Genomic DNA, 24,637 nt, shown 5'->3' with positions numbered 1-24,637 from the left:
CAATTAAAAACTCCTCACTTCTGCTTTGATGGATGTTACTATCAACCTATGACTTTAGGCTCCTTGTATTTGACCATGTAAGTTTTTGTATCCTAAAAATGTGAAAAAACATTTTCTCTCATGAGGTATCTAAATTTCCTAGAGCTTCACTTTGACTGTCCTGGAAAATGTTCCATTGCTGTGACAAAACACCATGACAAAGGCAACTATGTAAAGGAAAATATTTATTTGGGGGATCACAGTTCCAAAGGAACAGAGTCTATGACGATTGTGGTGTGGAACATGACAGCAAGCAGGCAGGCATGGCACTGCAGTGTTGGCTCTGACATTACATTTGATCCACAAGCAGGAGGCAGAGAGAGTTAACTGGAATGGCATAGGCTTTTGAAACCTCAAAGACCACTCCCAGTGACACACCTCCTCTAACAAGGCTATACCTCCCAATTCTCCACAAAGAGTTCCACCAAATGGGACCAAGCATTTGAATATATGAGCCTATGAGGACTGTTCTCATTAAAACACCACAGAGAGCCTATCTCAAAAGACTAAATTGTGCCTCAAGTAGCTAAGTAATGTCATTTTGTATCATGGCATCAATACAAATATGTCAAAATTCCTTGTGATTTTTGAGAAAACGCTGATAATTTTATGTTTGTGGTTCAGTATATATAAAATAGAATTGCATAAAATGCAAAGAATTGTTTGGTTGAACAATATTAGGGGCTGAAATTTTTCTAATCAGTATTAGAAAAATACCTACAGACATACGATATATGAAATAGGAGGAAGGGCATTTATAATGGTCTAAAGGACATTTGGAGAGGAAAGTTAAAGGCATGGGAACAAACAGGAGATGACATGAATTGAGACTGTGAAGAAACATCACAGAAGAATGCTTTTAAGCAAAGCTTTTCTCTCTGTTTTTGAAAAATATATCATAAGGAAAGGAGATTCTTTAAAGATAATAAATTTGTAGAATTGCTTTCTTCAGTTTGCATTATATAACACAGGTCATGTATTGGTCAAAGTATTATTAAGTGATATTGCTATTTTAGGTTAATTTAAAGCTTTCATTGTGTCTCTCTTACATGAAGACTGAAACACTCCATAGGATAATTAATACATGAGTGTGCACAAACGATTATTTGCACACTTGTAAATATACACATAAACAGATACATGCCATATCTATAACACACACACACACACACACACACACACACACACACACACCACAGTCACATATTCACATGTTCTTGATAAGTTGGGAGGAAGAAAGCATTTAAAGTGTACTTAAAAGGCATGTGAATGCAAGGAGGGTATGATGATTGTGGAGAGAGTGCCTGAGTCCTCACATCCATTTTTTCTGTTCTCAGTTGAATGTGGAGTTCTCAGTGTCTCCACAGCAGTGGGCTGTTTCAGGGCTGGACATGCAGAGTTAGAGGAAGTCTGAAAGAAGCAGTCATCTGGATAATTTCAGGCTAGAAAACAATTTTGTCTGAAGGTACACATAATTGAGACAGAAATGTTTTTTGCCTGGAGAGATTCCCGAGATTGCCTCACACTCCACATGAATCTGCGGGTAGAATCATAACCATAGGTGTTTCACTGACTAATAGAAACTGCACCATTCGATGTGAAGAATGGGGTTTTCTGCAGATAGCTAAATTGCTTAGTTCTATATTTTTTCATAAAATAAAGTATATTGGATATTTTTCATTATAAAAGCAATTCACATTGAGTTGACAATAGTAAAAAATATAGTGAGAGAACAAAAGAAAGAATTCAGATTTTACAGCCTAAAGAAAACTGCCACCAACAGTTTATATTTGTTATTTTTTTTTTACTACATGTACTTTCATGATTTCATGATTGGGTTGTTTGGACTATGTAGAAATCTCTGTCTCTGTCTCTCATTTTCAAAGCCTTCACCTCTGGCCATGTCTGAGGGCTGCTTTTAGGGAGGGGAAGTGGTAGGCTCACTGTGATCAGCTTTTACACTTGTCAGGGAAAAACTGTGGCCGTCAGAAAGCCACAACACAATTAAACTGCACAGTGGTTCACAGAGAAGACTCAAGAACTTAAGATGTCATCATTAGGACGATATGCTTTCCTACTTCAAATCTGTGAATTGAAAGCCTCAAAATAGACCGTTATTACTAACATTAAGTAACATCATCATCTAAGATAATGAAAAGTAGGAATTATCTAGCATTTTAGCAACAGTGTAATGGTTAAACTACAGTGTAGCAGAAGTGTGAAATATTATCCAAGTAGAGAAAAATAATCAATTTTGATGGCACATAAATACATAGGATTTCAATTCTAGATCATACACATACAGGTATGCTTGTGCATGAATACACATTTGCAACACTTAAGTATGCATATACATGAATACGCATACACATGCACACATACTTATATACACAGACAAGTATGTATAGACACATCGACTCATACAAAGCTATAAACATACAATACATGCAAATACATATGCACAACCTTATATACATACACACATGAAGAGGTACACAAGCAGAATGTGAAAAATATAAAGAAAACTAGAAAGAGGTCATCAAAGGCTGGCAGTGATTATGTCCATGAGGCTCCTACAACAGACATGCTTTTATCATGAAAAGTATATTCGAACTGTAATTAGGTTTCAAGTGATTCCTTTTGACCTGAAAAGTAATGGTGAAGTCTATAAGTTTTTTTTACTCTTGTTTGTTTAGATTTGGTAGATCCAGAGATTTTCATTCTATATTGAGAATTTCTTAAAACAAAAAAATCTTTCAACATTATTAAGCTCAAATCTCCACCTGTTGCCCTTACAGTTTCTTCAATTGTTATGTCCAGAGGGAGATGAGAGAGAGAGAGAGAGAGAGAGAGAGAGAGAGAGAGAGAGAGAGAGAGAGAGAGAGAGAGAGAGAGAGAGAGAGAGAGAGAGAGAGAGAGAGAGAGAGAGACAGAGAGAGAGAGAGAGAGAGTATGAGAAACAAAAAATAGACATTTGGCAAGTCCAAGAATGGCTAATGGTTTTGAAAAATTAGAATTTCTCCCATCTTTTTAATTTCTGTTATTCTTCAATCACTAGAGCAACTACTACACACTTCTGATTTTGCCAGAGTTGACTGGTTTGTCGTTCCCAAGTATGGTAAGGCTAATAATGTCAACGTGGGGCTTACCATCTGCAGTTTGGAATGATGGATCATCCACTAGATAGAGATGATTAGGTTAATACAGAGAAGATGAGGTTGCCCTAAGCACAGGGACAGCTGTGTGAGTCTCATATACCCTTTGTCTTTCTACCACACCAAGCTGGACCCACAAAAACCCTATAATGTTCCAAAGAAAACAAAGTGAGAATTGTAAGAGTCTTAGGTGCAATCTTTTCTTTAACTTTCTGATTATTTTGTGGTATTATCTGAGAAATATTACACATTAGGAAATTTTCTGTTAGTCTCTCAATATGTAATTAATATATTTTGTGAGTCAGATGATAAGTTAATAGGCAGTGAATTTTTGCAACACTGAGAGTTATTTCATTTTTTCCTATAAATAAGTTATGTCAGTTTCTGATTACAGAAGCCAGTGTCCCTGCTTACTAGTTGTAGGACATGAAGAAATTCATATATGCCCCTGTAGATGTTTTGTCATCTCTAGAATGGAGACAGGAAGCTCATGTTGGTCACAGAAGGACTCTTGCTGAGAGTCTGAGGTGAAGGTGAGGAACAAAACAGTTCAGCTTAAGAATATTAAAAAACAGAGCCTATTGAGAGAGTCTCAATATCAGGAAAAAGATATCTCAATATCAGTTGAGATATATATCAACAGGTGAAGTGATATATATATATATATATATATATATACACACACAATGCAATTTCATGCAATCCTAAAGACAACTGACATGTACAAAAAAATGAATGGAACTAGAAGTCATCATGTTAAATGTAAGAAACCAATAGCACATGATTTCTCTTACACTTGGAACCCAGACTTAATTTATATAAATCAGTATGGATGCATAGATATGAATTTGTGATGGGGGACATGTGAAGAAACCAGAAAAGAGAAGCATAAGAAGAGAGGTATAGATTTTAGTGGGGGAGGGAGGGGTATAATGTAATATATGTCATATGAAAGTCGAAAGGGAGTAACCAGATGGCAAGTGCAGAGGGGAAGGGGGAAGCCAGTGGATGCAGAGAATGTATGAAAATAAATGATACATATGTATGAAATGCTATAAGGAAACACTTTGTGCTAACCTAGAAAATAGCACTGCCTTCCTGGAAAGTAAGCAGCTTACCTTCTAGTGCCAAGGTAAGGCTTGTGCTGTAGTCTTTGTTTTGTCTTCACTACCCTATTCTCCCGGCTTTGTGACTGTAGGCAAGTAGTCACCTATAATTCTTTCCTGTAAGATTTGTAGCAATGTGTGGCACACAGTAAGTACTCAGCACTGTATTGCTCTTTTAAATGGATGAGATTTTACACGTAAGGTATTTGTTGGCACATCCATAGAAAAAGTGCTCAGAAAGTTTAAGTGTCAGTTCTGAACATTGTCATCCATGGGCAAAGATGTCTAAGCTGACAGGTGAGCTGCAAACTAGAATCTGGCAAATGAAGGAAAGCAGGGGTATTTGATGTTAGAATAATTCATAGTAATTTTTAGAATTTTTAGGGTAGCTACCTATTTGTAGGAGTACAGACAGTGAAAGTGATGAGGACAAGGTGTGTGGGTCAGGAGTGAGTGCCAGGCAGTAAGAGATATCACAGTATTCTTCCACAGAGTGCAATTGTCACTATGGACAGCGTGAAGTCTACTACCACTCTTGTCTGAGTCTGAGCCACTCTTGGATTGTGTGTCATTGATGGCTGCCTACATTGGATGGGAGGGGTTCAGCTATACTCAGTAGTGATTCTTGTAACAGCCACAAGTAGCTGAAGCCATCCTTAGTAGGAGCTGAAGGTCAAGCCAAGTTCATAAAGTCAGTAGAGACAACTTCAGTTTGATAGGCTACAAAGGAGCCAAAAGTCATGGTGCCTTTCTATCTAATAAAATAATCTCTGCTCTATAAAGTCTTATTAGAGAAATGGAACACCATCTTGGCAAAGCAAGTATATATCAGATATATCAGGTTGAGGTTGTTCGTCTAGCTTAAGCCAATATTAAAAGTATAAAGTGGATCATTATTATTTTTTTTTTTTGGTTTTTTCGAGACAGGGTTTCTCTGTGGCTTTGGAGGCTGTCCTGGAACTTGCTTGGTAGTCCAGGCTGGTCTCGAACTCACAGAGATCTGCCTCCCGAGTGCTGGGATTAAAGGCGTGCACCACCAACGCCCGGCTAAGTGGATCATTATTAATACTGACAAATCATGACTTAAAATGTACTTTTGGGTCTTAGATACAAGTGTTGCTGACTCAATATAATATTCTGATGAGAAGAAATTTATTATAATAAAATAATATTCAGATTCCTCTACTTAAAAATAACTGTTTTTTTCTGGGATAGTGAGATGCTATGCAGTGGGAAAAGGCATGCATGATAGATATTCACTTATTGTGGCAGTGTGTCCTAATTATCCAGCTTTCCTTTTTCATTAATAATAGAGGATTGTGAATAAAAACATACTAATATGCACCAGATGTTCAGTAAAACATAAATATCCCCACATGTCAGCACATTTTAGCAAAAAGTTAACAAAATTTTCTCTACTTCTTGTTCCTTTTTTAGTTTTTGAAGCATGTTCTTTGATATGATATTTTTAATCCTCATTAGGGACTTGCTTTGGTTCCTTTAATATCTGCCACAAGGGACCGTGCGTTTACAGATGTATCCAATGTGCATCTTTCCCTTTTCCTCTTCCTCTTTCTGTTCCGTGGCAGGCAGGAATACTAGAGACTGGCCAGACTGTTCTCTGGCTAGAGAGAACACTGTCCACACATAGTCTCAGCTTTTCTCAAAGCAGATGTTGTGGATAAGGGTCTTCAACTTTCTGATTATAAATTTTCAATATTTTCAATGAGGATAATAATTCTTTTAGTAAAAGGTCATTTCAAAGAGAAATACTAATAAGTTGCCAGATATTTTTCCATATTCAAGAAAAAGGTAACAATTACATTCATCTATCCCTAATACAATCTTCATTAGTTAGATTTTTCTATTTTCTTTCCTATTGCTGTCTCGGCTTAAAACAATAGATTTCTAAAATTCAAGCATTACCCTTGAGCTGTCATTCTGGAAGCTTATTCTTCCAGCACCAGCTCCTACAGACATGTCCTGGATAGGAGCCAAGGCAGGTCTTGTTATACTTACCTTAGTACCTATAATTAAACTGTGGTGCAGCCACTGTCTGACAGACTTCAATCAGTTCTTGAAAATAGAGAAATACAAGTCCTATGGGGACTCCATGAAATGGCCAGTAAAAATTGTGCAAATTAATTTATTCATTTTTTTCCCCTGTGTGTCCTCCATAATCTGGGACCACCATATTCTCTTAAGGAAATAGAACAAATATGAAGTTGGAAAGAGGTTAAAAAACTAAGTTTGCTTGTTTGTTTATTTGGCCAAACCTTTAGAACTTTACATAAGGAAAAACAAATGCTGACCTAGAGCTTATGTAGAAGTCTCAGAGGTCTTTGGTTTCTATGTCAGTATTTTGAAGGAAAGCAAGTGCTTGAGAGGCAGTTGTCAGGATTTGATCTGGGAGTCCCTTTTCTTCTAGCTGGCTTATCTCCATTATCCTTCAGGCACTGTGGGATTTGATTTCACTCTGGCTTGGATTTTGTCCAGTTGGTCTTTGACCTGGATTGCCTCAGCTGTTAGGAGGTAGTGAAGACTAGCTTTTCCATGTCTTGATTCACTGCTGCTCTATTAGTTCACTTTACTTAGATGTAGAAATTGGCTAATGCTATACAAAGTCTCCCTTCCCTGGAATTCGGAGAGCAGCTTATTTATATGTAGATGTAGCTATATGACATTTTCAAATGCCAGACATTTGCATATGAAGGTCTCTTTCTTCCCCTTTCAGTAAACAGCCTTTCCTATTTCTTCCAAAGCAATGTTTGGAATTAAATTTCCTATAAAAGTTCATCCTTAAAGTGTTCTTTAAATGTCCAGAAGAGATGAGAAATTCAACTCCTAAACTGGAATCCATCAGGATTATTTTAGGAGTGAAAATGTATCCATAATACACACACACACACACATACACACACACACACACACCTACACACCTCTTCTTGTGTAGCTTTGCATAAAAAGTTTGTGAAATTATAGTAATACAGGTAAAATTTCTTTAACAAAACAAGAAGACATTACTTTACATGAAGATTCCTTTGAAAACACAAAAGCTCTGTTCCTAGAGTAATGACCACTGGCCTTGATCAAATCCTCATAGAGTGCTGACCATGCACTGGACTGTTAGGGGTTGTCCTTCTATATCTATGTTTCTCTTATTGATTGGTAAATAAAACACTGATTGGCCAGGCAGGAAGTATTGTCAGGGCTAAGAGAGGAGGAGAATTCAGGGAAACGTAGACAGGCAGAGTTGCTATGTGAACCCGGGGAAGAGAAGATGCTCTGGGTATTCTCTGGTAAGCCAAGACCATGTGGAAATACACAGATTAATAGAAATGGGTTAATAACTAAGACAGGGCTAGCCAGTAAGAAGCCCAAGCCACTGGCCAACAGTTTTATAATTAATTTGAGTCTTTGTGTGTTTATTTGGGGGTGAAACAGCCCCGCAACACTGGGCAGTTTTCTAGGCATTACATTTATAATGAGCAGCAGGGGGATTTTCCTGCCTTCATGGAGTGTGAACGACAACAGAAGAGGACAAGGAGTAGAAGATGTGGAAGCGCAAATGCACAAACAAAACTCTGTTGGTGCTAAATGAACCATGACAAGAGAAGCACACTGTTTGCAGAATGCGTGGAACTCAGGCACAGGGCTAAAGGACCAGAGGTGTGGCTAAGCCATAAATACATATGGGCTTGGTTGGGTTCAATTGCTAGAACTGGTTTAGAACATTATCTAATGTTTTCATTGACACAAACAGCTATCAAAAATCACAATTTCCTTGAGGCCTCCAGGCCATCCTCCTTATAAGAAGACTTGTGGTTTTGCTGTTATATCTGTTGCTTTATAGTCCTTGACATCAGCAGAAACTGACCAGGCAGCTTACTTCATGGTGTCACAGTTAAACTCATGTCACTTTGGTAATGGCTGAAAATAACTGGTACTCTACTAGGTTAGAACTTACCATTTTTGTGATCTCAGGATAGAAACAGGGCTTTTCCAATAATTTTCATGGTTCTAATATCTTTATGCACATCCCACCCAGAGAAGGTCACAGTTAGCAAGGATAGAGCATGCCATTCTGTGGCCTTTTGTGCCACTGATATAAAAAAAATAGGAAGACAGGCTTCTGAAACAAAATATTGGAGATCATCTGACATCTACACTTTGAAGGTAAGAAATGAAGACTCGTGGAGCTAAACATCCAAGGCAAGCCCTACCATAGTCTCTGTGGGGCATCACTGAAGAGCAGCATCTATAATCATGGATGTGTAAAACTCTGGTTCTGGAATTTCCCCACCTGTGGTAGAAAGCCTTCCCTGCTTTGGCTAAGCTGCTTTCAGGGTGTGGCTGTGTGTTGAGTGACAGCTGAGACACCCCAGAGCTCCTGGCGCTGCATCCTCACAGCCTTTCTACTTCATTTTTAATTTATGTACAGCATATTCTGAGGTGTCCTGAAGTGACAGCTTTTATCAGAACATCTTTCTTTGACCTCTTAATTTCTGAAGGTTTGTTTCATTTGTAAGGTTTGATTGTAACCTCCCCCCAAATCATTCCAGTGTCAAAAACGCTGTGAATTTTATAATAAAATTCATTTAAGAAACCCCATGCATTGGCTAGAAAACATACTGAATTAGAAATTTCAATAGGACACAGGGACCTCAAGTGTCTGTATTTCTTCTTAAACATGAGTAGGTATTAGCCATAGCAACTTCTTGGTGGGGACTCTGGCCTGTAGTGGGAATCTGTTGTCTTGTACACTTCTGACAATTTCTAAACATCTCATGCTCTGAAAACCACAATGCAAAGGGGAGATGGCCAGGAACAGACTCTGGTAGTTCCACATAACATGACAAATTGGATGAACTGACAGCTAGGTGATGAATAATGTTAACATGACCCTAAAAATAGTGAAGAGATGTTTGCACATTGACACTTCTCTAAAGGCAGATGGATATGCATGACCTGAGCTTTTAGACAGGTGTCAGGAATATTGATGGGTGGTACGAGGATGATCATTTTCTTGGCAGTGTTGCAGCAGACAGTCTGCATGATTAATGATGCATCTTAGTCTTTTATGTTTTCCACCTAGGGCAAAAAGGGATGTGAACCTTTGTCATTCCAAGGAATATAAGAATCCTGCCTGAAGGGTAAGACAGGAGAGCTTTATTCATCTAAGAGTACCATGTTTGCTTGCTGGATGTAGAAGCAGCAGTAAAAACTATGTGTGATCTTGACACATGAAACAGCGGTACCTAGTGGGCTGGTTAGATCAGGCGTCATTCTAAGGAGAGGTTCCACCCCGGGGTACAAGGGCTTGCATAGTCCAAGATATAGAGTGCACCATGGCTTTGGGATGCATCCGCACACAGGCATGCTTTGGATGAATACTGAGAACCACTTAAAAGAAACAAAACAGGACTCAGGCAGGAAGTAAGAGGTGAGATCATCTGCCTAATGTTTATATTCATTTTGGGTTTTCAGAGACAATCTTCTGATTCAAATCAATTCAATATTGTTTCTAAATGCTGAATCTAGTGAGAAAGGGCTTTTCTTTCCCAAGAATAATACTGTTTGCTCAGGTTTTTAAAATGTCACATGCAGCAGTGAACCAACTATGCTATTTCAGGGCTCAAAATTAAATCCTAAGTCTAATAATAGTCTATAGATGTATTCTGCTAAACCCTAAGTAGCCAGCCCCTCTTACTGAAAATATTATGGTAGGTAAAAGTAATGTGAGCTATGGAAGTAAGCTACCAATGTGTGTGTGTGTGTGTTTCTTTTTTTTTTTTTTCTTTTAAATGAACAAAGTTATCTTTGGAAATAAATTGCCATGGACAATAATTTAAATGAAAAAGTATATTCATTTTGTAATCAAGGATTATTAACTATGGTTTAAGTGATCAAGAAAACTTAGGAGATTGATTTCTCTAAAGAAATTTACAAATAGGGTAAAGACTCATTTAGATGATGAAATGGGGTAGAAAGTAGTAATGTGTGTGAAAATCAGTGACTGAGCTGAATTTCTTGTTTACCAGGAGTGGTGGGTTCACTGGGAATGAGCCCCGTAGGCGCATACATTTAAATGCTTGGGCCCTAGATGATGGGACCTGTTGGGAAGCATCAAGATGTACAGCTTTGTTGGAGCAGGTGTGCCTTTGGGGGCAGGCTTTGAGGTTTCAGAAGCCCATGCCAGTCATAGTTACTTCTCTGTCATCTGGTTATAATTTAAGATGTAAGCACTCAGCTACTGCTCCATTGCCATGCCAGTCTTCCTGATGCCATGCTCCCCACCATGATGATCTTGGATTCACCCTCTGAACTGTAAGCTCCAAATAAACCTTTTCTTCTATAAATTCCTTTAGTCATGGTGTATTAACACAGCAGCAGAATAGTAGCTGAGACACTAAGAGAAATGAAGAAACTTTGAACTTAAAATCCCTCTTTCAAAATTCTAGAAAGGTTTATGTGTTTGTCTAAATTCTTAACAATCTCCCAATGAAGCTGGGAGTTGGTGGCGCACGCCTTTAATCCCATCACTCAGGAGGCAGAGACAGGTGAATCTCTGTGAGTTCGAGGCCAGCCTGGTCTATGGAGCGAGTTGCAGGACAGGCTCCAAAGCTACAGAGAAACCCTGTCTCAAAAAACAAAACAAAAAAAGAACCTCCCAATGAAATCCAGTTGTTTGAAATGTGGGAATGAAGAGTTCTGTGTTATCTGGAATATATTGTTAACATCTTTAGATTAGAACTTGAATTGACATACTATTGTACGAAGACTCTAAATTTTTTGTCTTTGGTAAATAATATTTCTTTCAGCAAGTACAATTGTATTCAGTTTGTGAAACACTCCATGCATGTTGACTATAGTGATCTCTTCTTCCATGTCTTTGACACAATACAAACATTTTGCCCCAAACAACTCTCACGCATCTGGAAGACGAAGTTTGAATGAACTTAGGCCAATTAGTAGGACATAGAGTTACCTGGAGTATAAATTCAGACTTGACATTCAACCAAGAGACTCTGATTATTAATATGCTCAACACCCAATTTTTATATTGTCCAATTAATACCGTAATGCACAGAAATGGCAATTGACAATTGAAACTTCTTTAGTAGGGATTTTTAAAAACTATATCAAATTTTACTAATTACCTCTATCTGGAACCTAATCGAAATTGGGATGCCATTCTAGCATCAACGGCACGAACAACAATGTGTCATCAGTCCCTGCAGAGAATTGTCCAAGTGCCTCAGGTCTAAAGCACACAGAAGGGCAGAAGACACATAATCTTCATTTTCGAGATTTTTTTCAAGGGCTTCTCTAGATTATGTGGCATCTTAAAATGAAAAAAGTTTCAAATTTAAGTCTTTTGGTAATTAGTGTAATGCTTAAGAAAAATATCTCAATGGGTGGTAATGGCACACACCTTTAATTCCAGCACTCAGGAGTCAAGGGCAGGAAGATCTCTGTGAGTTTGAGGCCAGTCTGGTCTACATAGTGAGTTCAAGGACAGCCAGGGCTACACAGAGAAACCCTGTCTTGGAAAGAAAAAACGGAAAAATATCTTAGCAGATACCAGCAGATTGCATAGAGAATAACATTCCCAGGTTGTATTCAAACTTGTGAACTTCCTGCCTCTGCCTTCTTCAGCAAATCCTGCTTGCATATACCATAACAATTAGCAAAGAATGGCATTCTCTAAATAGATTTCATTTATTTATTTGTTTGTTTATTTATTTTGGGTTTTTGAGACTGGGTTTCTCTATGTAACAGCCTGGAACTAGCTCTGTAGACCAGAGTAGCATCGAACTCACAGAGATGCACCTGCCTCTGTCTCAAGAGTACTGTGATTAAAGGCATATGCTACCATCGCCCAGCCAGATTTTATTATTTAAGTGTCTATGCCAGAAAGCATTCCTTCAATTTTCTTTTTAATGACTTAATCTGTTTTGAAAAGAGACCTCATGTAATCTAGGACAGTTTCAAACAGTCTGTGTAGCTGAGGATAACCAGGATTACAGGTGTGGTTGGTGGAAGGCATACTGTTGCTTTAGGTTCTTGCTGCCTAACTTCCCATCATGACAGACTGAACCGTGAGCTAAAGTAAAGCCCTTTTCCTCCAGTTTCTTTGGTCAGAATACTGTCTCTTAGCAACAGGTAGGGAAACAGTCCAAACACTCTAAGGATAAGGCTCCAGGCCCAACTCAGTCAACGCCTTCTGTGTTGCACAGAGCTCTTAATTAAGGGGAACAAAAGTGAGAAGACAAAACTCTAAGTTTCAGAAAATAATCTGTTCTAACAAAGAACAGTATTAAACATCTCAAAACACAAACTTCTGGGGCAACGTATTTTCTAGCTCTTCCTTCTTCGAAATCCCCTCCCCCCACTAACAAGAGCAACGGAACACTCACCGAAGAGCAGGCAGAGATACAAACTCTGACAGAAAATATTGTTCCTGAGAAACTTACTCGTTTGTTGCACCGCTAAGGTAATTACTGCAGCGGAGACTTGCTCATTTATCATTTCCTGTTGTCTTTGCTATTTTTTCAAGTTGTCTTTTAAAACAAATACCTTCATTGTCCTTGCTGCAAAACCAATAACTTTATTTCACTTAGGTAAGACAAGATACAGATGCAGTAGGGTTTGCTCCTAATTCCAAGGAGGATGTGCGTCCAGGAACCACTTAGGAGAATTTCACATTCATGTCCTTTCTTGAGGAAATGGCACAGTACAGTTGAGCCTCAGGAGCATCTGCATTTTAACAGTCAGATATTCTGTCCCATGAACAACACAACGATTTCCATTTTCTTAAGGATTTCTGCTGAATGCTTCAACAGGATTCAGCTAGCGGGCTTTAAATCTCTTTCTATGAACTAACTGTTACAAAAACTTCTAATGAGAAAGGGCCCAAATAATAAAAGAAAGCTTTGAAAGGGCTGCCACTGCCTCCTCAGAGAACATCATTAAAAAAAAATCTTTCAAACAGGCGGTGTTTGGTTCAGCAATTTAGTCTAAGTTTGTACAAAACATCTAATGTGAGCAGAAATATGACACAGCTTTGAACAGGAGCAAAATAGAGCCCTGATTTATGAGAGTACTAGTTGAATACTGAAGAGATAAGAGATCCAATTAGGCAGGCGAGGCTCCTCAGCAGATGACCACCAGAAGGCCAACTTTCTGCATAAGAAGATGAAACTTTCACTCCCGTAAGTCTTCGTAGAGACTGATCCCTCTTTGTGAAAACTTTACCAATTCTAGGATGACTTAACTGCTATTTTAAAAACACGCATGGTAGGGCGGCGGTGGCTCACGCCTTTAACCCCAGCACTCGGGAGGGCAGAGGCAGGCAGATCTCTGTGAGTTCCAGGCCAGCCTGGTCTACAAAGCTAGACAGAAAAATCCTGTCTCGAAAAACCAAAAGAAAAAGAAAACCCACAAACAAACAAACAAAAACAAAAACAAACCCCACAAAATAACAAACAAAAAACCTGTATATGTAGTTAAAATAGGGAGATGAAAAGAACCTTGATAAACCAATAGGCCTTTCTGGCAGATTGTGTCTCCTTCCGGTAAACCAGAGAGCCTGACTTGTACACTCTACTCTAGGCTCCATGGAATGCCCCGACTATTCTCATACATCCTAGCCCCATAAGGCAGTTTTAAGCCTTATCACTACTGGCATTTCAAAGCTAAGTGAAAAATTCCTATACTGCTATACAGGCTCTTTCCCCTACAAAATGCAATCTGTAAGTTATTTGCTCTAAAATGCAAATGAAATCAAGGAATAAATATGATTAACCACATCATTGAGAATAATCTCGTGGAGAGTTCTAAACAACAGATAGCCCATATAATTTGTAGTCTGTTTTGCAATGAATTAAGTGAGACTATTTCAGTGGTATTTTTACTGATGAGCATGATGATGATGATGATGATGATGATGATGGTGATGATGTTGATAGTCATGACTATAATGAAGATAATAGTTTCTTAGGATAATATTATAATTAATTGTTTCCTGAGCATTTATCAATTCATGGAAAGTGAGGAGTGGAGAAGTATGCAAAGAAGCAGAAAACGCAGTTTCAAATCCAGAATACAGTTCTGGCCTTGCATATACACAAGTAAGAGTTAATGGATTTCTGTCTTTGTTTATGGGTTGCCTCAGTAACTATTGATGTCTTTCTCTATAGAAGATAATGGGGACAACTTATTATAAGCACTTTGTTAATAAGTTTCTACAGTCCACCTGTTGGTTGTTCTCATGTCTCTACAGACACATTTCAGTAAGAAATAGAGACCAATAACAAAGGAATATGTACAACTCTGTGGAATGTGTATGCAGACCCACTGAGTAGCATCAATACTACTTGGGATGCTCATACAAGCCACATAGTCAGCTGAGGGAAGTCCTTTGGTGATTACCAATCAATGTGAAGACATTAAGTTTGGCTAATGTGAGTTCCCCAGAAAAGAGAAGTTTATGCTTGGTGAATTCAGGTTTTATTTTGAGTCTGCAAATCTGATAAACCTGCCTGCCTCTGATCAATGTGATCATCCTCCTGCCCCAGTCACCAATCTCCTAGAAACTCATGTGCTTCTTAGATGCTTAGTTCTGCCTTTTGTGAGGCTGGTCTTTCTGATCTCAACATCTGCTTCCAAAAACTCACCCAGAACTGTGCTCTGAATATTTCCAGCCCCTGGCCCTGAGCACTCAGAGATGGTCTTCTAACCTATTTAGTCCTCACTACAGTTCTAGGTACAGTTACAGTTATAGAATCCCTTTTTTTCAATTTAGTGCTCATTGCCCCACATTCACTATGCCTGGACTTTGCCTCCTAAATTGGACTCCTCTTGACCATATTTTAGTTCAAGCTAAATATGGTTTTGTCTTTTTGTTTTGTTTCACATGAACAAGTGATGGAAACAAACTATCCTCATGAAACAGTAATTGGAAACATGATTTCCATGCAAGATTTAGTTTTGCAGGGTATTGGGATATGCCTACTGTTTCAGGGTTATACATTTAATAAATACTTGTACTGTTCTTCATAGCAGTGTAAATGATGTTGTGGGGTGGAGATGATAAGGGTAAATTTGGGTGGAGCTCTGTGGCATTTTCACTAACAGTATGAGGGCATTTGAGTTCAAAGGTATTTTTCTTCTTGGTTGGCAGTGCTAACTGGACTTATCTTTTCTTCATGATCTTGTTGAAAACATTTGTTTTTGCTTTGTAAGGGTGTGTGTTTGCATGTGTTATTCATCACATGTGTGCACTGGCATGTCTTTGTGAACAATGTTTTATATCAACGGAGATATATTCATTTTTCTATGTTCTTGTTATTTTTGGTTGGTTACCCATTCCATGTGCATGTTTTTTATTAATTAATATGTAGGTCTTTAAAACATATACCTTGAATTATAAATGACTAATTTTAATGATCAGATGGATATCATCACTTTCAATTCTGTCATATGTCCTCCAAAATTGTTATTTAAATCTTAGGTTATAAGGGTCATGTGATCATATTGTTATTAAAAGATACTATACATAAAATTATGTTGATTTTAGGAAAACAGAACAATTGGCTGTGTGAAAATTTAGATATATTATCATGATAACAGCATAGAAATAAATGATCGATAAATATTACTAAAATATTTGTTAGTTGAAAAGTTGGCTAAAGGCTTTTGCAACAGTAATTGAATATCTTGGAAAGAAATGTTTATGCAAACCAACTGTGCTTGAGTTCACCAACAGTGAATTTTCATTAAAAACTCTGATTACATATCACACAGGCCATACTCCATAGAATTTTTTCCCATAAAAATAAATTCATTTTCTCTTTCAGACCAAAAAAAAAATAGTAAGACCAGATACCTCGGTAGTTTCTTGTTAGAAGCTTACATGATGTGTCTTTTAATACTAAATCCAAAAGTATTTGGAGTAAGGCTTATCATTTCCATTGCACAGATAGAGGGAAGAGTCCAGAAAGTCACAGCATCTGCTACAGGTTAAACAACTGAGCAGAGCATGACCTATGTGTAAACTCAGTGCTTCCCTGATTCTTCAGCAAACACCAGCAAAACAGCCGTCCCACATTTATGGAAGAGAAAGGTAGATGGATAAATAACACCTCCAGGTGGAAAACTGTCTCAGAAAGGGGCATTTCAAACAGGAAAAAGTGCACATAAATGATGCAGAATGCATTTACGAACTGGGGCGTAAACATAGTTTCTCAGAGTGTCTCTTAGGGCCCAAGGCAACTTTTCAGCCCAAGTCTTCATTGGTATTGCAAGTACCACTTCTGTGTTTATCTACAACCAGGAACGTAAGATTACAGGTGACCAGCTACAGGATTTTAGGGAGAAAACAATGAAACCACAAAGGCTCCAGATAGCAGGGAAATTGTGAGTCAGAGTTTACAGAAGTCTTTTTGAATTCCACAGCACTCCTAATCTAGATCCCAGGAGGAAATATGTGAATTTAGACATTCTTCCCCGCTCAGAAATCTTGATGTCTTACTTCATTTCCTGGGCTTAAATATTCGAGGCTAGTCTAGTGGCACTGTAATAGCCTGGGCAAGCATTTTCATTTGTTTCACTGCTGATACCAATATTTGTGCTACAAGCTGCTGCCTACATTTTCTGCTATTTATTTCTTATAGATTAAATTATTGGCCCAGATATAACATGTTTTCCAGCAAAGTGCTCCTTGTGTTCATGAACAAATGGAAAAAGCTTCCATTTTAAATGTAGATTTTTGCCACATGACTGAATTAATTCATGTTATAAATATGATATGAAACCATTTTATATTCATGCCTGTATACCTGGAGTAGAGGAGTCATCAAAGCAAATACTCAGCAAATCAAGCAAGTGCCCCATTCGCACAGGCAGGTGAACAAAATTAAAGCTTTGTGGTTAGATCCAGGCCAGCTAGTTAGCCTTTCTGGGCCTCATGAGCATTATTCTTAGTATCTGAAACCTTGTTTTATTGGGTAGACCTTAAGATAGAGCTACAAAACATCACAGAGAAGCTGGGAATTTTTTAAAAACAATTAATGATAAGCTTACTGATAGAAAATATTACTCTGAATTCTCTATTGTATGAAGAAACAGGAAACAACAGGAAAGTTTTGTGTGTACGTGTGTGTGGGGGCGTGTTTGTGTGTGGTGTGGTGTGCCAGGAATGTGGTGTGTGTGTGTGCGTGCAGCCATGTGTGCATGTATATATTTGTGTATAAATGCACATTCATGTGTGTAGGCATGCAGAAGTCAAGGACAACCATAGCTGCTAGCCCTTAGATGCTGCCTACCTTGTTGTTTTGAGACAAGGTCTGTCACTGGGCTCACCAAGTATGCTAGACTGTTAGGTTTGTCAGTGAGCCTCAGGAATGCTCCTATCTACACTTCTGCAGAACTGGGATTACTACTGCACATATACTTTTGTCTAAATGGTTTCTGAGGCTCAAATTTGGGTCCTCACACTTGCAAAGTGGACACTTTACTGACTGAGTTATCACCCCTGTTTGCAGGGGAGATTTCAAAATCAAACAAAACAGCACTTAGAGGATACAGATAGATTATGGAGCACATCAGTATTTCACAGCAGCAGAGACACCATGACAAGACAGCTTTGAATCTGGAACCCACAAAAGGTTAAATGCATGGTGTGATGTCCACTCTAAGGCACCGGAGTTTTAGGCATTACACTTTTCTGGGGTCCCTCACTGTTCACACTTGGTAGCTGCTACAATTAGCAGTGAAGTCCCGAACCTCAGCTCTGCCATGAAGTCTTTCCACTTAATCTCTTTGAACTTCCATTTCTCACCTGTCAGATGCCTCTAATATCTCCTTACATTGCTGCTGTGAAGACTGAAGGAGACAATTTGTGGGGAAAAGCTTTGTAAATTGCAACGGCTTCCACAGAGAACAAGTTATTTTGACAATTCACTTAGGCTGTGTTGATGCCCTTTTAGGATGTCAGTTTCTCCTTTATGTGGAAAATGGGTTGATGGGACATTAATAAGACAGAGAGGGTTTGGTTTGTAAGTCGGGATTCTTTCTTCCATGTTTCAGACTTGTGCATAATATCTCAATTATTTTTTAAAGATAAGTACATTTCTGTAGTGAATGTTTCCTGAAACTCAGGACTTCCCAACAAGGGATGGTGAACAGCCACAGAGAAATGCGCAGGGAGATAGGCAGGCTCTACCTGGTGCTAATGGAGGGGGCCCTGGCTCTTTTGAAGGTACAGAGAGTCCATGACATTTCTCTCTTTTAGACACATTAAACCCAGGGAACTCTGTCCTGAATGGAAAACTGGGAGGGAAGAAGGGAGACTGGCCTCTGGGGACAGGAGCAGCAGAAGAGAAAAGAGAGGCATGTGCAGGGAGTTTATGCACAGAGAGACAGGCTAATAAGGAGATGGGGAAGGTGCTGCACAGGGCCCCTTTAAAAAGGAACTTAGTGGATGTGCACAGGTGGTGCCTTTATTGGCTACAGCTGGGGGCATATCCTGTCAGAACCTCAAGGGCAGGCCAGTACAGATGCCTGAATACTAACAGTGGTCATGGTGTCTCTTCACAGCAGTAGAAACCTTAACAGTGCCCTAGAATTGTATAAGAAAATTATTTCAAAATCCTTAAGCATACAGAAAGCCTCTTGGGATATTTTATAAATACCACTGTCAAGGATTCTATCCGTTTATGTCTTCTAGTGATGGTTCATAAAATGATCTGTGCTAAATATTTCTTACATAATTTAGCAAATAAACTTTCTTTTTGGTCACTGGAATTATTTTCAATCCATTTTATCAGACAATGAAGACCCCAGTGCCCCATCACAGGACCAAGGCAGATGAGCTGTCTTTGTGGAGTGGGACAGCACTGCTACACAGAGAGACTTGGGGGAATAGTTCTGAAATAAACAGACTCAGCCATAATTCCTTTCTTGTACAGGTTGCAAGGAAGCTTAGGGCTAAGTGTTGTAACTATGATAGCCATGCTCCGGATGTATTTCTTTTCCCTAGTAGTTCTGCCTTTTTTGTTTTCAATCTCTGTTTAAACACTCCCATTGACTGTAGTTTAATTATGAAAACACTGCAAATCCTTCTTGGAAACTGGCATAGGATGCCATAAAATAAAATACATTTTCTATTCTAGATGATAAAAAGTAAAGTAGTTGAAATTTATGTCTTTCTGAACATCTAACAAACTATAAAACTAAGCATACTGGAAAAAATGTGTAGCCATGTTTTCTGAAGCTTGATCAGACTCTTAACAGGAGACACAGATACAGCTACACATTATATACAGAGGAGCACAGTTTCAAAAATTCATTTTGCTTTTAAAACACAACTTGGTGAGGACAAATATATAATACACACATATATACATTGCACCATTTTAAGTATTCACAGGGGAAATTTAATATTAGCATCTGGAAAGGCCAGAAAGCCTTAGATTTGTGATTTAGAAAACTTTTTCTCTGACTCTGTAGTGAAACGACAGACTTGGATCTTAAGACTTAGATGATGGGGGAGAGTAATGGTGGCTGGCCTGTCCAGGTTCTATGACTGGGACTTGTCACAGTGCCTGGAATCCCGAACTGCAGACAACCCAAACAAAGTTTGCTCACCACACTTTGTGCCCTTGGAAGATCATGGATTCATGTCTCTGTGCATGGTAGACACATTCTAGCCTCCTGAACATGTTGGTATTGTCTTAGATATTATTATTTTTAGTTTGTTGTTTTATCCAAAATTATAATTCAGTCTCCATTGATCCTGGGGGAAATCTTTCTTTTATGTACTATTACAGAGGAGGTTTAACAAATTCACCTTGAGAGTTAGGCTTTCTTTTAAGAAGATAGCTACTTTTGTGGTTAGAAATGAGTGCTCTGGTATTAACAGCTTTTGAAGTTGCTTCAAAATGAGAAGGGGTTCGTAAAGTCTTCTTAGATTACAGATGTCACATCTGGAAAAATGAGTGAGTTACAATTGCTATTTCCTTCTGGTGGGAGAGTCCATAGACATTTGTTTAACAAGGGAAGTCGCTGTGACATCAAATTAATTGTGAGTATAGGGCAAACTTCTAGGCATGTGAGTCACACAGTTCCTGTTTTCCCCCTTTGGAGAGTTGAAAACATGTGAAATATAAATTATCAGGACAATAACATACTGACTCTCTGTTTGATTCTTTTATATTTTCCAAAGTCTATGTTCTAAAACTTGGGAAAATGAAAATCCTACCGAAAGCTAGGCAAAGTTGAGAAATATAATCATTGAAAGAATTCCTAATATGGTATATTTCAATAAGACCGTGCATGAAAATCATATGTAACTGAAGTAAGTTCTAGGAGGGTTTAGAATATTTGGTCCACGTTTAATTATGAATCACTAGCTTTAATGAACATTGTTGCTACTATCTTTTATTTGGATTTTAACGAGCATGTATGCTTAAACATACCCTTTACATTTTTTGAATTTTCTTCATTTTGTGTGCATATTTGTGTCTTTGTGTGTGCATATGCACCCACAGCACCAGTGTGCAGATGGAAGTTAGAGGGGAAGGTGCAGGACTTGATTCATCCTGCCATCTGACTGGTCCTGGAATCAAACTCTGATCATTAGAATTGGCAGCAAGCATCTTCACCTGCTCAGCTAGCTTGCTGGCCCTTAAACATTATACATTTTATTTTACAAGATTTTCTTTGCGATTTAGAAAGTTATTCTGTTGTCAAACTAGAAAAACTTGGAGCATGTTGAGTGACCTGATCATTTTTGCTTGGAAATGTTCCCTTTCCTTTCCATGTCTCTTAAGGAGATAAAATCAAGATGGAAAACAATGTGTGCAGCCCCTATGTGCTTACGTGTGGGGCTGTCGGTGGGCATGAGAAAACAAGGCCTTGTCCTCAAGGAGAGATAATTCTCCCTTCCTTAGCAACCATCAACAGCTGGACTCAAGGGGTTATTAATAACAATAACAAATGGAGGATGTGAAGTTGAGAGGATGACAAGGCAGAGAGGTTACAGGAAGAGGTGGAGGGAGGTAATGGCAGATGGTTTCTTTAAACTATAGTGTTTAGATGCATGAAATTTTCGAAGGTAAGAATGAATAAAATATTATTAAAACAAAAAAGTACGTGAACTAAAAGCAGTGGTAAGTAACTTCATATGTTAACTGTCTGAAATCAAATATGTACATATTTAGGTTAGAAACTCAACTCTATGCTCACTTTGAAGTGATATGCGACTTGAGTGATGATGAGCCTGGCAGACTCTCTGTTGTTATTTGTTCGTACATATGTGAACACTCACATGCATTGCACAGGATGCTGGCATGTTTGTAGGGAGAGATCAAAAATTTTTCCAACAATCTTCAAAACCTTCAAAAAGAAAATGGGGTCCCACAAAATGGACTCCACCTGACAAGTGCCATCCTAAAACCGGTTTGGGATAACATCACTCCACACAACTCCAGACCAATGAACTGATACAGTACACCCTCTACACTCTGGCCAGAGCATCAAACAAGAGCTTCAATCAACATTAAAACTTCAATTGTCTCCCACCAACAAAGACTAAATACAAATGAGACTTTCGTTACACTAACATTTTCTTCCGACAGGATCCCATGTGTTTGTCATCCCATTTCAACAAAAAGTTTTTAAAATACTACGCTCCCTTTCCCTACTGTTAATATTATAGGATAGTTTACACCTGTTAGTGTTAGTTTTCAATAATTTTAGGGCTGGGATTGGAAGGATGTGTTCAGAATTGGGCATCTCTTTCAAATACACTTAGGATAGTGCCTTCTTAGCACAGTAGGCTCAAGTAGGTTTAGATAGATACGCTTAGGATAGGATATGGGTAGATTATAATTTGTTTATCATCTTCCATGTATGCTTTATATATGTTTGAGACATTTTGTATATTGACACATTTTAGTTTTGTCTTAAGTCTAAATCTTTTCTTTAGACCAAAAGGGAAGTTGTAGGGAGAGATTTTACATATCCGTAGCACTTACCACTCCCTTGTGGGTCTGTTCATGGGTAAACAGAGCTAGGGGGAGGAGACTCTCTCTTTGGGTTTCGGTTTCGACCTGGACAGCAGTGTGTAGACCTTTGGTTCTCAGCTTTCTTGGTTTTTCATGTAAGTGATTTCTCTTTCAATAAATATCATAAGACATCCCTAAATTTGTGTTGTTTAATATTTCTGCTTCACTTGTTGAGGAAAAAAATCTCTAGGGAAAGACTTGGCTTTCTTATAAGTTCAATGGTGGACGGTTGAAGGAAGAAAACAGCCATAGGATGCAACTTTTTTGAAGATTTTTTCAAACAAATTAGTTTTCACAGGAGGTATAAAGTTATTATAAGTGTATGTAATATCAGTAGCTAATAATACAATAAGATAGCTGTTTATAGTAAATCTAATATTTATATTTGGTTCTATTTAAATCTTAGAGCACATGTAGTTTCAGATATTAATTTTATTGTCATAGTTTATTACTTCTAATAAGTTTCTCTGGATCAACATATCTGGGTAGTATACTTTCGGGAACACTTGCTTTGCAAAATGTTTCACAAGAATATACTATTTTTCAAGTAATTTTGATGAATCCTGTATACTATAAGAGATTATATGCATTTAAAAGATGACTATAGTACTGTGATCTTTTAAAAAAATAGTTTTGTATATGTGTGATATATTATGAATTAAGTTGTGGTTTCTGGCATTTTCTTGCATTTATTATGGAAGGAGAGAGAGAATGAGATTTGGGATCTAGCCATGACTTGATCTTACTGATTTTAAAGACAATTACATGAGGATTCCTGATATTATATGACCTGTATAATATTTCACGTATTTGAAATTATCTTTATGAAAAATTAAAATACTGAACTTATGTTCATGAAGTTTTCTCCTGTACCAATTTGTTCAAGGGTATGCCCACTTTCTCTTCTAAGAGGTTCCATGTGGCTGGATTTATGTTGAGGTCTTTGATCCATTTGGACTTAAGTTTTATGCATGGGGATAGATATGCATCTATCTGCAGTCTTCTATATGTCAGCCTCCAGGTAAGACAGCACCGTTTGTTAAAGAGTCTTTCTTTTTTCCATTGTATATATTTAGCTTCTTTGTAAAAAATCAGATGTTCTTAAGGATCTGGATAAATATCAGTGTATTCAATTGAATTCCATTGGTCTACCTGTCTGTTTTTGTGCCAATACCAAGCTGTTTTGAGGACTATAGTAGAGCTTGAAGTCAGTGATGGTGATGCCTCCAGAAGTTCCTTTATTGTACATGGTTGTTTTGGCTATCCTGGGTCTTTTGTTTTTCCATATAAATTGGAATATTTTTCTTTTAAGGTCTGTGAAGAATTGTGCTGGTATTTTGATAGGAATTGCATTGAATCTGTAGATTGCTTTTGGTAAGATTGCCATTTTTACTATGTTGATCCTTCCTATCCAAGAACATGGGATATCTTTCCATTTCCTGGTATCATCTTTGATTTCTTTCTTTAAAAACTCAAAATTTTTATCATACAGTTCTTTCACCTGTTTGGTTAGAGTTACACCAAGAAATTTTATGTTGTTTGTGACTATTGTAAAGAGTGATGTTTCTCTGATTTCTTTCTAAGCCTATTTATCATCTATATATAGTAGGGATACTGATTTTTTTTGAGTTAATCATGAGCAAAAGGTTCAAGACTGTGTTGTAAAACTGGGAACCAGTATTGGACCAAACCAAGCCCTCTGAATGTGGGTGCCAGTTAGGAGGCCTGGGCAGTCTATGGGAGCTCTGACAGTGGAACCAGTATTTATCCCTAGTGCACAAATGGACTTTAGGTGCCCATTCCCAGTGGAGGGATACTCTCTCAGCTCAGATACACAGAGGAGGGCCTAGGCCCTCCCCCAAATGATGTGACAGACTTTGGTGATCCCCCATGGAAGTCCTCTCCGTCCCTAGGGAATGGATGGGGAGATGGGATGGGAGGTTGGTGGGGGACGAGGGAAGGTGAGAGGGAGACAGAACTGGGATTGATATGTAGAATAAGATTGTTTCTAAATTAAATAAATAAATTTTTAAAGAAAAATTAAAATAAAATGGCTCTCCATATCTGTGAGCTCTGCATTCATCGACTCAACTAATTGTGGACCCAAGATATATATAAGGTAGTTTCATCTCATATACTATGTACAGAGAATTTTAAAAATAATTATTCCTTAAACAATATAATACCACAACTATTTTCATAGAGTTTACATTGTATTAAGTATTATACATTATCTAGAGATTATTTAAGACATAGAAAAGATGCA

The 24,637-nt window shown here is 38.0% G+C and overlaps 1 protein-coding gene and 1 long non-coding RNA gene across 4 annotated transcripts in view; one reads left to right on the top strand and one right to left on the bottom strand.

Annotated features, from left to right (window-relative positions):
- Tmeff2 (transmembrane protein with EGF like and two follistatin like domains 2) overlaps positions 1-24,637 on the bottom strand; it is a 274,658-nt gene that overhangs the window by 38,105 nt on the left and 211,916 nt on the right. The window lies entirely within an intron of this gene.
- The window catches only part of LOC110342914, a 38,906-nt gene continuing 37,600 nt past the window's right edge, over positions 23,332-24,637 (top strand). The window contains exon 1 of the long non-coding RNA XR_002385087.2: positions 23,332-23,392. This is a non-coding gene — a long non-coding RNA (uncharacterized LOC110342914). The remainder of the gene's footprint in view (positions 23,393-24,637) is intronic.

Source organism: Mesocricetus auratus, unplaced genomic scaffold (assembly GCF_017639785.1).
Source record: "Mesocricetus auratus isolate SY011 unplaced genomic scaffold, BCM_Maur_2.0 Super-Scaffold_100010, whole genome shotgun sequence".
NCBI lineage: Eukaryota > Metazoa > Chordata > Mammalia > Rodentia > Cricetidae > Mesocricetus > Mesocricetus auratus.
Note: the sequence above shows the minus strand (reverse complement) of the source record. Positions and strands in the feature narration are given on the sequence as shown.